Below are 13,655 nucleotides of genomic sequence, written 5' to 3' on the forward strand. Positions count from 1 at the left end.
ACCCACTCCGCAGTCAGTCCGGTGCAGAGAGTTTGGGGAAATGGCGCCTGCAGAAAGAGTCCATGGGAGACCCCCAGCTTCTTCAGAATCTGGACCTGAGCCTCAGTACCAATGTGAAGAGCATGCAGGTGTATTAGATACCTCGAGTGCAGTCAGTAGCCAGCCATGGACTTGGGCTGGCCCATAGCAGGGATCTGCCTGAGCCTTCTGTCCCCATGTTTATGGGTGGAGTCCGCACTCCCCAAGGTGCCTGTCTCTCTAATGTAGCTAGCTCAGATGTGTTTGTTGCAGGGGCCTGGGGAGAAGGCAACATCTGCTCCTTATGCATCCCAAACCATTTTGAAAACTACGCACATCCGTTCCCTCAGCTTTGGGACATTTAAATCTTCATGGGGAAAAATAGGATTTTCCAGTTTAATTGAAAATAAACCAATCTCCTGAGCTGTAGCTGGAGACACCCACTATGGTGACAGCGATGAGCATCCAGGCAAGGAGGAACTGCAGGATCAGTGCATCAGATTTGCTGTGGCAGGGGGTATTCTCAGCATGGCCCTGAAAGGTCCCTTTGCATGTGCACAGCTCTAGGCCAGGGCCGCCTCTGCCTCATGCACAGGGTGCTAGCTGGCCAGGGGACTAGCACGTGTCCTCCACAGTAGGGTGGGAACCTGACTCGAAAACAAAGTTGATCATTTTCAAATATTATCTTGCCTGAAATCTGCAGCCGGCACAGCTCCTCATTTGATTATGCAGCCTGAGCTCAGAGCTGAAACCATCAGCCTTTCCTAAGTAGTGATAATGAAACTTATTCATTCCCTTGCCCTGGGGACATACTGACACCACACTATGAGAGCGCTGTGTAAATCACATTTAAACAGAGCCAGCACAGTTAATGCTAGGGGCTAGTAATCAAGTTTGAAGATGAAGTGTCCCCTTTTTTGCAATCTAATGTGCTTAGCAGGTTGGGTTTTCTCCTTCCCCAGCACTGGTGAATGGCGACCTTTGCTATCAGGCACCAACAGGGTCACAGTCAAGTCATGGGACATCTTCACGCTGACGAGAGGTTCGGGTGCAAAAGGGCCTGTCTGAGAGCTGAGGTTTTGCAGGCGGTTCTGGTGGGAACCTAAGAAGAGGGAATGTGAGTCTAGGGAAACAGCAGGCCTGTGTAATGTGGACAAAGGGGTCTGGTTTCACTGAGGCTAGGAGCTTGTTGCTGTAAATGGAGTCAGCTCGCAGGCGCTCATGGTGATATTTTTTTTCCTGTGTAAGATGCGGGTATTTATTTCATCTGCAACGTGGGTCCAATCCAGGCGGGACAGGTCCTCAATGGGCCACGCTCCAAGATGGCCAATGAAGGGCTTCCCAATGAGGCCAGATGAGCGCAGCTCCTAACCCTCGGCCCACCCTGGTTCACTCTGCCCCCGTTCTGTTGGCTCCCAGTACATTATCCATGCCCCAAGCGCACATCCCCACTAATTAACAGGGTGGTGCAGCGCTGGGGCTGGGAGTGCTGCGGCAGTACTGCTTGCCACCACCTTTAGTTAACCCCCATGTCTCTCTCCATCCTGCATCGCTCTCTGGAGAACCGTGCTCTCCTTGCAGGACCAGCTCTGACTTTGGCGACCTCTACACTTGGAGCTGGGAGAACGATTCCCAGCTCGCACAGACGGACTCACACTAGCTCTCGTCAAGTGAGTGCGCTAAAACGAGGAGCATAGCCGCAGCAGCAAGCCGCAGCAGCAAGCCGCCGCCCTGTGTGACGCCCTGTGTGACCGCCCCGTGGGCCCCGGGCGGGTTTGGATTTGGGGTGGCTGCCACTCGCTGCTACTGCAGCTACACGAGTACGGTTAGCGGGCTGGCTTGCTGAGAGCTAGCGCAAGCATGTCTATGCGAGCAGGGAATCCCGCCCCCAGCTCCAAGGGTAGGTGCAGCCTTTGGGGGTGACCCTCAAAGGCCTTGGAAGTGCTGGGGTCACCTACAGCAGCAGTTCCTTCCTGCTTCCCAGGCCTGGGACCCTTGCACTTGCCGCCTGAGTGTTTAGGACAGCAGGCGTGACCAGCAGCAGCACCGGACGCTCGTGGGGGCAGGCCTTGTAGCTGCCTGCGCGTTCAGCACCGCGGGGTGGGAGCTTCCAGGCTAGTTTAACCGCTGGAAAAGCCACGGACAGGGGCCAGCTGGCACTCTGCTGGGGGCCAGGCAACCCGGCCTTATTCCAGCTGGGCTAATGAGGCCAGTAGGTAATGGCAGCAATAATCAGCTGGGCTGCCCCATTTCACCTGCCAGGAACAGTGCATCCCCTGCGGCCCCTCCCCGAGGCGGAAGCATGAAACAGGAGCAGCAGCGAGAGGAGGGCGGGGGAATCTCCCCCCCCCCCCCCCCCGAGACGAGCACATTTGGTGGAACGGGCCCAGGAGCTCTCTCTGCTCTCCGAGAGCCATATTGGGGGCCCGGCATCACCTGCAGTAGCTTGGCTACAACTTTTTGCCCCCAGGAACTGCACTGTGCAAAGGCCAGGGCTGGCCCTCTGCACGGACCCTGGCGGGTGCCTGGGCCTCACAAGCTCTGCTCCACAGGCCGCCTCCCATCCCTGGCTCCCTGTGCTGCTTCCTTAGCTAACCCAACCCTTCCACCTCTGCTGGGTTCGTCTTCCCTCCTGTGGGCATGAGACCCAATGACACGGGCAGGCCAGCTCCCTCCAGGCCCTCGCTGGAGCACACCGCCCCCCGGCGCCCGCCCAGCCCCAGCCAACCACACGCCCTTGTTTTTCAGTCACTAGGAATTACGTTTGTCACAACAGTATTGCAAGTATTACCTCTACTTTCACGTCTCCCTCCCAGAACTGCCCCCCCCCAGCCACTTTCATCAGCCCGCTGCATTGGGCCCTAAGCCCAGTCTGCCGGCCCTTTGCCCCAGTTCTGTGCAGCTGGCGCCCCTGCTTGTGGGCACCGCATCGCCGAGGCCCCACTGCCTCCCTGGAGGGCTGCTTCAGTCTCCAAGGTCTCTCACCAGGAGCAAGTTTTCCTTTAATCTTTCAGTTTAGGGCCCCGACTTCGCATACCGTGTCTTTGGTCAGCCCTTAATCAGCCTTTATGCTGTTTCCTCTCCAGTATTTCGCACAGCGCTCCCCGCCCACCCAACCCCCTTTCTTTAAACTGTGCCTTCCTTCACCTCTTCCGCCGGCCAGTCTTACCTGCTGGTGTCTTAGCATCTTCGGTCTAGGCCTAGGCGCCAGTAAACACAGGGGCTTTATAAAGACTGCGCCAAACTCTCCGGATATTAGGGTAATTTCTGAGAGCAAAAAAATTACAAGCCAGAGATCGCTCAGCCCGCTAAACCAAGAGCAACTGATATACATGCAACTTAGTCGAGTTTAACATGCATGAAATGAGTTGGTTGGTGAGGGGAGGGGGAATCATGTGTTATGAAGCCAGAAAACATTGTTTTAAGGGCGGGGGGGGGGCAATTAGCAGTTTTGGGTTTGAAATTGCTTTTAATTAAAAAAAAATCTCCTATTATTCATCTTCAAACAATAACCACAGCTAATAATAAGGGGAGCGGCAGTAATGCACTGTTCATAGCCATAAGAGGTAATTGTTCAGTTAAGATTTTACTGAAGTCAAAAAACAAAAGCCAGCATATTAGAAGAGACAGCCCAGAAAGTCTCAGACTAATTCCTTCCACTTGTACTTCAGACTCAGGGCTGGGGGGTGGGACCTTTCCTGTCAGCCATGCCTTGGTGTTACAAAATGCCCCCCACAGCAGGGGAAAGCTGAGGGGCGTCTTATGCCAACAGAAGCAGGTGGGCCAGCACCAGGGGTTGCAGAAACTGAACTGTGTCTTACGTGCTTCAGGACCATGGCTTTGTGCCCCAAGGGAGTGGGGAACGCGTGCCTAGCTACCTGACTGTCCGTGTGCTCGCTCACCCTTCGCATCAGCCGCCTCGCACTCGGTACGCTCCCTTGTTGTGCCCTGGGTGGGAGAAGGGCCAAGTCTGTCACTCATTTGTGCAGTGCCCAGCCCGGGGGCCAGTCCTTTCTTCGGGCATGGGACACGATAGGACTAGCTTGTTCAAGCTGCCCTGCTCTGCCCCCCTGCCTGTCTCAAGTGGATATTGGACAGCATGTTCACCGCCCCGCCCCACACATGCTGCTGCCAGCGAGCTCCAGCGCGCCACACTAGCCCCCCGGAGAGTGGGGTCCCAGTCGGAGAGCGCTGAGCTGTGTGCCTGGAAGGCTGCAGGCCAGCTGTGTGCTGAAGGAGCAGCCCTGAACGCAGATGGAAAAAGCGGGACCTGCAGAGCTTGTATAGCACAGGTAGTGGCTTGGCCCCAGTCCCCTGTCATTGACCCCTGAGCTGCAGGGACCCCAGGAGAGCATCTCCCAGGCCTGTTAAAGCTCTGGACTCTCTGCTGAGGCTGACCGCACAAGAGCCCATCAGCGCCAGCAGCGTCTCCCGCCATCATGCTGGTATTGCGTGACATCAGACACAGGCTGATGGGCACAAGGGGAGGGCCTGGCACAGCGGGGGCACTGCCAGCCAGTAGCTGCAGACTTGCCAAGCATAGAGTTATAGACAGGTTGGCTGGAAGGACCCTTGAGGGGTCAGCAAATCCAGCTGCCCAGGACTGAGTCAACCTAGCCCAGCCACGACGGGTTTGTCCAACCTGGTCTTAAAAACCTCCCATGGCAGGGATTCCACAACCTCCCTCGGAGGCCTGTAACCTTGAGAGTTAGAAAGTTTTGCCTAATATCTGACCTAAATCGCCCTTTCTGCAGATTAAGCCCATCTCCTCTTGTCCCACCTTCAGTGGACAGGGAGAAGAATCCATCACCCTCCTCTGTATACCAGCCCTTGACATACGTGAAGACTGTTCTCAGGTGTCTCCCGTCCCCTCTGCTTTTCTCAAGGCTAAACAGGCCCAGGATTCTTAACCTTTCCTCAGGTGTCGGGTTTGTATCATTTTCTCACTGCTGCTGCTCTCCTCTGGACTCTCCGTATCTCACACCCTCCCACCGCCGGGGAGAATCTGCCCGGCTCTGAAAGGCTGAGGCCATTTTCCGCAGCGGCACTGCGGGTTTCATGGCAGCTTCAGCCCACCAGCTTGGCATTTGGAAAGTAAAAGGCTGGGCTGGCTGAAGGCAGCTGACAGCTCTGCTCTTTGTACGCCATTGCTGTCTGCTAGACAATGCCACCAGTGCTGGGCTTGAATGAACTGACTTTCGCATTTCTAGTACCGATGACTGACACCACCTCAGTACCAGCGTCTGCAGCCTCCCTGCTGGCGTCTCCTCGGAGTGTGAGCGTTCGACTTGCCATTCAAAGCCAGCAGCTCGGGTTTGCGGGCGGTGGGGAGGGAAATCTGACCTCTCCCGGGCCGTTTCCAGCCTGACGCGAGCTGGCCCTGTGGCGCCCTGGCTGTATGGCATGAGAAGTGAGATTCAGTCTCCGTTGTCTGGCTGTCATGCAGTGTGTCAGAGCACCAGCGCCAGCCAGAAGTGTCTTCTTGTGACAGGCCCCAGGTATTCAGGAGTCACCGCGGCCCGTTGCCTGGCTAGGATGTCCCCGTCCTGCGTGAGGGCACTTAGGGGCGTGACATGGGCACCGACACCTGAGGGACCATGGCTGGAGCTGGACGAGGCTGGCGGCATTGACCCTGTGCCAGTTTGAATGGCCCCGGAGCAGCCCGCAGCTGAAGGCGAGCTCCATTCCTGGCCCTGTTGGAGTGACGCCCTGTCACCGTTGTGGCCAGGAAACTTTCTGGTGAGCTCAGTGGTGCAGCATGGCTCTCCAAACCCTGCTCCATGCCAGGCTTTGGCCCAGCCCAGAGATGCAGCTCTCCACCCACAAGGGAAAAGCAAGAGTTGAGCAGGGGTCAGAGACAGGGACCAACCAGCTCCCTGGGCCAGTGGGAGTCAGCGTGCCTGGGCCATGCAGCCGGACCCCCAGCTTTCCTGCCAATGCGGTCTGGAACCGGTGCAGACTGCCTCTGTCTCACTGCTAAACCTCCCCTGTGCTGTCCCCTCCCGCCCGCCTGCCACCTCCCTGGGAATGCCTGAGGGAGGCAGCTTGACCTGGCACCATCCCCATGGGCTCGAGCTTTCCCTGGCCCTTAGAAGGGGGCTGGGTTGCCAGTCCGGGGCCCTCCCTGCTCTTGGGAACACTGGCACGCTGGCAGGAGGTTCCCCGGCCACTCGGCCGGCCCTGGAGACGCTGGTAACGGGGACGGGGCGGGGGCGTTCAGCCTCCATGGCCCATTTTGTTCTTGGCCTCCTGGCTCAGTCTCTCCAGGAGGGGTGGGCGATTCCTGTCAGGAGGACATAGTCCCCTGGGAATTGAAGGGACTGACCCAGCAAGGCCACCCGCGTAGATTTCAGTGTAGGCCCCTCTCTCTCATTGCCAGCCCCTTTGCTGATCTCAAGAGCCATAACACCATCGTCTAGGTCCAGCGCACATGCCAGCATCCCAGGAGGCAGAGCCCCGCAGGGGGAAGCCGGCATTAAAGGTAAGCTTAGAAAGCTATTGGAGGGAGATGGGAGAGGATGGGAGCTGCCTTCCCCTGTGGCTTAGCGGCCTCCACAGTATAAACATGGGGCTTGAGAAGATAATTACACCTCAGAGAGCGGGGTGACCTCCAGAGACTTTCATTAGCGCCAGCAGCCTATTGGATTTTCCTTCTCCGAGCGGTAAATCTTCCTGGCTTAAATGAGGATTTATAGACATCTTGTTTGCTTTAAATAAGAATTATATTTTTAAAGGCAGATAATTAACAGGTGAGGCTGTGACTTTATCATTCAAAATTCAAAAGCAATTAGGGTAAGTGGCACCTGCTCCTCTTGGATGGCGCAGGGCTCAATGAAACACCTGGGCAGGAGCCCAGCGGCTGGGGAGAGGCTGGGAAAGGCCAAACCTGGCTTGTGAAATGGCTCTGCGTTCAGGGAACGCTGCTCCAGGCCTAGGGCGTCAGTGCTAGAGCAGGGGCCCAGGGCTCAGGTCTCCTGCCACTCACGCACTGTGTGCCCTCAGGCAAGTCACTTGAGTCCATGAGTTTCAGAGGTGCTGAGCCCCTATGGCCCTGGCTGATTTCAGCCCCTCTGAAAATCACACCCTTCGGCCTCTCTGCAGTTCAGCTGTAGAATGGGGACGCTAAGTCCTGTCTCATCCTGGGAAGACAAAACCTGCATGGGCCCAGGCCAAGAGGTGGGTGAAGGTCTAGCCCTGGAGACAGGGCTTAAACCAGGCTTCCCTGCAACACCAGCCTGCAATATCAGGCCTGGAGGAAGGCCCCTGCGGCCAAGGACATAGAAGAGTGTGAGCAAGCTTTGGAGCAAGGCTGCCTGGGCTGAGGGATTGAGGGCTGAGGCAGAGAGGAGCCCGTGGGTAGGCTGAGCAGCCAGAATGAGGAGACCTAGGAGACACCAAGGCTGGACATCTTGTCGTCTTGTTCCTGTTACTTGAAGGCGGGGTGAGTTTTGACCCACACAGGGCATTTGTGGAGAGTAGCTTGGGGCTGGCGGGAGGGTCAGTGGCTCAAAGGGTGAGGGTGAGGCTTTGCCAGTGAGAGACCATCAGGCCTGTTACTCCTATGAGAAGTGTGCAGCTTTCCTCGGCGGCTTGGCATAACCTTTTGGCTGCCGTTGCCATTTTCCTGGATGCGGATGTCGCAAAGACTGCCTGGGTGTTTCAAGGACATTAGCACACCTGTTAGATGGAACTGCTCCAGCTCCCAGGCTGGGTGGGAAGCAGCTATTCATCACACACTCCTCCCCCACCCTCTGGTTTAGAATCAAGCACTGCCACGCTTTGGGGCTTTGAACACACAGCCGGGACACCATGGCACTCAGCTTGCTCCTGGTAGCTATATTTCAAACAGCTATATGAAACTGGCCCGAGTCATTAAACAATGCAGGGCCAGTAAGCTGGGCGCCCCGCTACCCTCTGTACATGCCTAGGAGTCACCCCGTGCTCATGCCACCAGCCTCCCCCTCCTGTTTGATACACTGCCGTATTACAGCTAGTCACTAACGGGGCTCTAAGCCCTTCTGGATGTTTTCCTGCCTAGCGTGGTGCCACAAGGTATCCCTGAGGCCAAGCGCTTAACAGGTTCAAAAAATACACCTGCCTACATGTCACAACAGTAGGCTCCACCGCTCCCTGCCCCGGACCACACTCGGGGTGAAGCAACTAGCTTACGCTGTGTTTTAAGTGCCCCATCACAGAGCATTGGTGAGATGAGATTTAACTAATAGAAGTCCTGTGCAGCCAAACAGTCCTTCCAAAACTGGAATCACAGCAGGGAGCGAAGCGCTGTAACCAACTCGCCCAGGATGGGAATAAAAACCAGGCAAATGAGGGAGCACATTGCAATAAAAACGCAATGAGCTTCTCTCGGTCTTGTAAAGTGAATTGTGCAATTTACGACCGAAATCCCTTATTCTAGAAACATTTATCAACCTCATCTTCTTTTTACTGCCCAAAGGCAGCGGTGTCATTCAGAAATATGATGAGGGGGGGTGAGTGACCTTGGGAGTGCACGGAAGATCTGGAAGCAGAATCTTAAGAAGCAAAGTCAGGGCCTCTTTCAAAGAAAAGCCGCATCGGTGTCAAAAGCAGGTCGGCTTCAGGGCTGGGGACCCAGCAGGCATGACCCCATTTCTAATCCCCTGCTCAAACAAGTTGCGGGCTGGCTGAGTGGTAGAAGGAATCCACTTACAGTATTTACCCTTAAAGTTCACCTCACTTGGTTAGTTCATTTCCACTGTGCTCATCTGACGTGCACAATTTATGCTGCATTCCATCACGGCCCACGTGCCTGTCATGCTCAAGTATGACAAAATGATATTATGACCCCCCGCTGTAATTGAGTTTCCCTGGTGCCAGTAGGTGCAGCAGGCAGCCTTTGTTTAGACGTATTTATTGCCTCTGGATCACCCACTGGAAGCTGATTTCCCAGCACAGAGTCATTACGGCCATGTGTTTGTTTTGCCTCTTTTCCCTGCTGGCACATCTGTCACTGCCAAACCCCAAGCGCCCACAATGCCTGCAAGGGAAGGGGGCTGCCTACAAAATGTGGCTCCCAAGCACTGTCCCAGAACCCACCCTCCAGCCTCTACCTCTGCCAACCCATCACAAACCCAAGGCCGCCAAGATGTGAACATAAGAACGGCCATACTGGGTCAGACCAAAGGTCCATCTAGCCCAGTATCCTGTCTTCCGACAGCGACCAATGCCAGGTGCCCCAGAGGGAATGAACAGAACAGGTAATCATTGAGTGATTCATCCCCTATTGCCCATTCCCAGGTTCTGGCAAACAGAGGCTAGGGACACCATCCCTGCCCATCCTGGCTAACAGCCATTGATGGACCTATCCTCCATGAATGTATCTAGTTCTTTTTTGAATCCTGTTATCGTCTTGGCCTTCACAACAGCCTCTGGCAAAGTGTTCCACAGGTTGCCTGTGCGTTGTGTGAAAAAATACTTCCCTTTATTTGTGTTAAACCTGCTGCCTGTTAATTTCATTTGGTGGCCCCTAGTTCTTGTGTTATGTGAAGGAGTAAATAACACGTCCTTATTTACTTTCTCCACACCAGTCATGCTTTTATAGACTGCTATCATATCCCCCCTTAGTCATCTCTTTTCCAAGATGAAAAGTCCCAGTCTTATTAATCTCTCCTCTTACGGCTACCGTGCCATACCCCTAATCATTTTTGTTGCCCTTTTCGGAACCTTTTTCCAAGTCCAATACATCTTTTTTGAGATGGGACGACCACATCTGCACGAAGTATTCAAGATGTGGGCGTACCATGGATTTATATAGAGGCAATATGATATTTTCTGTCTTATCATCTATCTGTGCCGTAGGGGGATCTTCCTTCAGCAAGGTGAGAGCTAACGAGAGCTGGGCTCCAATTGCAAGCCCTGATCTGGAACTAAACACACACATGCGTTAGCCAAGAATTTTCAGCTCTGAACCTGCCTCCCTGGTGCTGGTTCTGTGAGGAAGCTGCAGCGACAAGGGGCCTAGTGCTTGGATGCAGCCTACAGGGGTAGAAACCTTGCAGAATAACCCATGTCACACATCCAAGATGGCGAAAATCTCACAAGAGCTGACGGCCCACTGAGCTTGCCAACATTTTGGGCTGAACTCTGATGAAGACAGGTCCCCAGATGCCAATGCCCCCCCCCCCCGCCCAAAGCACTCATGAAGTATAATGAAACGGATTGCAAGCAAGGCGATTTTGGTGGGAATTCCACAAGCCCTGCCATCTTGGGTCATTGCTGATCACGACCTTTCCATCTCTTATGCCTCACTTCTACGCAGCAATGGCTCTGCCACGTCTGGCGAGCAGGGAAAACTGCTTGTGACTGCACAGGTCAGCTGGAAATACTTGACTGTGATGATGTGAATAAACTCTGCTCATCTCCTTGGCCAGAGTGGGAAATTAAATGTCTGCATCCATGTATGTCCTGCACTGACGGGGAGTACAGAGATGTCAAGGGCAAGCCCTAGCATCAGGGACTCCCTGCATTCCATCACCCTCCCAGGCAAAGAGAGCCTGGCCATGTACGTGTTGTAGCTCACAGCGTTAGTTCTTCATGCCCTGAACCCAGAGCTTTTGCATTCTGCTTGCAAGTTGTATAGGAGCCTTACAGTGGTCCTAGTGCTGAGGGCCATGAATTAAGCTGGCAGCATGAATAGGCAAGAAATGACTCTTTAGTTCCAGCTGTAAGTGGTACTTCGATGTGAGCAGGAAGGGTCATGCACAGAGCTCCCAGCTGCAAAGCCATCAGTGGAAGGTCTGGTGGTGTAGGTTTTGCCTGGCCATGTCTCCAGGGAGGCAGGGATTGCTCCTTTGGGCCATGCCTGGAAGTGCCATTGGTGTGGCTAGGTTATGATTGGTCTGCATGTGAGGGTGGGCTCTATATTACAAACTATTTGATTCCCTCATTTCTGTTGTATTAGGTTGTATTCCCAGCCAAGCAGCCTACCCGCCGGAGGTCTGGGCCACATGACAACTTAACCTGATGCAAACAACTCTGGGTGGAAATCACCCTTGTAAACAGATCTCCCCTCCTCCACCCAATTCATCCCCAGCGTCTCCTTCGAGACCCACTGCAAACCCCACTCAGAACAACCCCAGCCAGGCCTCTCTGGCCCAGCCCAGAACAAGGACGTGATGGCACCGAACTGCAGCCCCAGCTTGTGTCAGATGGTGCAAATCCCAGGCCAGGCTCCCAAGCCATGAACGGACTTGCTGCCCGGACGAATAGGCTTTCTTAGCCCTCTGCACACATTACCTAATTAATCCTCCCTGCCCCTACCCAGGCTGGTCAGCTTGTCATTGACACCACGTGTCACCACCCCAGGTTCTTCTCCCCATCGTACAGATGGGCAAACCAAAGCAGAGCCACTTGTCCCAGGCCAGGTCACAGCTGGGCTTAGACCCTGGCCAAGGGGCCGCAGTCACAGAGGCGAGCCACCCCCACTCCCCACTCACACAGCGTCATCTGGGCTCAGGGGACACTCGTCATGCCCACAGCTGGTTTCAGCCATGGTGCCCAGTAGCCGGCAAGCCAGTCCTGGCATGTCTCTGCTACGGGCTGCTGCAGAGAGAGGCGTCCAGAGGGGCCATCCAGCGTGGCTGAGCCGTGCTGTCGCCAAGCCATTTCTGTGGTGCAGCCGTCGGGTCAGCAGGGAGGCGACCAAGCAGCTCCCGGAGCGGGTCAGCCCAGGGCTGGTACGGGGCCGACACAGCAAACCCAGCTGTCAATCCCTACGCAGCGCTTCTCGCACCGTGGCCCAGCGAGCTTGGGACAAGCCCATCACAGACCAGCTGAGGGTGCCGGCGCGGGGCAGGGTGACAGGGTTGAACGTCCCAGGAGGTGTCCGGCGAGCTGGCTCCATCATTGAGGCTGGTGCGAAGGCAGCCCGTCAGAGGCAGCCAGCCTGGAGAGTCACTCCATGGGGGGCCTTTGCTTTGCCCACGGATTCATTACTGCAGTGGGGGGGGGTATCACCCCAAGCCCCCACAAACCATGATTGGCACTGGCATGACAATCTGGCCACTTGATCCGTAACAGGCACTGCCGCGCCCTGTCTCAAAAGAAGTAACAAGTCACCATGCCAACAGATGAAGCAAGTGAGGCCCATGCAAGGGACGGGCCTTCCTTCAATGCCATGGTGCCCCTTGGGGAGCATGGGGCAGGGGGGAGCCCTGCTCACAGAGCCAAGGGGCTGGTGAGCATGGAAGGTATCCGGATGGGACCCTCCCCGGTCACTTCCATGAGCACCTTTGGCCCCTGGCCTCAGACGGACTGAAGGGGTCTGTGGTTCCCTACATACCGTCCCCCTGCTACCTGCCTTCCCCTCTACAGACACCAACATCCGCTCAGCAGGGAAAGCCCCAGGGCCGCCACGTCCTGGGCCCAGCTCAGGAGGCGGTTTGTGCAAATTGACCCTGGGTTTGGCCGGAGGGCGGGGGAGGGGGCGCACACCACCGCCCCCCCCCCCCCCCCCCCCCCGGCCAGGCCTGCTTTGAACATTCTCGTTTGACCAAACCCAGAGCGCAGCTCACTGAGACCCACATTGTGCCACGCGACTCCGCGGTGCAATGTGAACCAGCCTGGCCACCCCAAAACAGAGACACCCCCCCACCCCATGTAACTCAGGTCACGTAACACAGCTGGACACCGCCCCCCCAATTCCCTGGGCGAGGACAGGGACGTGTCAGAGCATCCCGGAGACCTGGTGGGAACCAAAGGCCTGAGCCGCACGCTGGGCCGGGGAAACGTGGCCTGACAGTGGTTTGGCTGAGGGACCCCAGGGAGTGCAGGAACCCCACCGGTGGGCACAGAGACACATGGCAGGGCCAAGGAGCCCAACTCTTTTCAGCTCATTCCCGCAAACTGTGAACTGGGCCCAGCCTGCTGTTGTGTGGTGTGTGGTGCCCTCCAGTGGCATCAGGTGCCAAGCACCGCTCTGCCTTTCCCTGCTTCCATCGCTGCGGGCTGGTAGCTTTGTGGCTGTGCAGCTGAGCACCTCGTCGGAGCCGCAGCAAGGCTGGCGCCATGAGGGCCAGGCTGCTCACTCCAGTTTATTCCTGCATTTCTGCAGCTGGCAGGGAATGCCCCAGCCTGGGACTTGCCCCGCCACTCCCAATCACATAAAGCCAGCTCTGCCCACCAAATCGCCTGCAGGAGACATGCTTTCTTGTGGGCTGTCGCCCCTCCCCTGGCTGCTGGGGGCGGTCAGGAGAGATTTGCACCCTTCTTCCAAGCTACACAAGCCCCTGGGTTTGTCACTTTTTACTGGAGGAAACCAGACATGTTCCCAAACTAGCAAGGTGACCCACACACACTTTTTCACACCAGCCCAAGGTGCTTGTCACGGGCCGGGACAAGCCAGAGAGGTTTGCCCCAGGTTTTCAATGGGCCAATGCCACACGCTGCTCCACTGACCCCCTGTGTGTGCTACTCCAGCCCTCTGAGTGGGGCACCAGTCCAATCACTTGCTCCCTGCCCATCTGTCCCCTGCTCACGGGGATGGGTTCGCTGGGGCCAACAGGGCAGCCTGGTGCTATGCAGCTAAGCCAGGCTGCAGTGCTTTGCGATCCACTCGCGGACAGCACCAAATCAGCACGTAGCGTTTATTGTAACCTCCG

Source organism: Natator depressus, chromosome 15, assembly GCF_965152275.1.
Source record: "Natator depressus isolate rNatDep1 chromosome 15, rNatDep2.hap1, whole genome shotgun sequence".
NCBI lineage: Eukaryota > Metazoa > Chordata > Testudines > Cheloniidae > Natator > Natator depressus.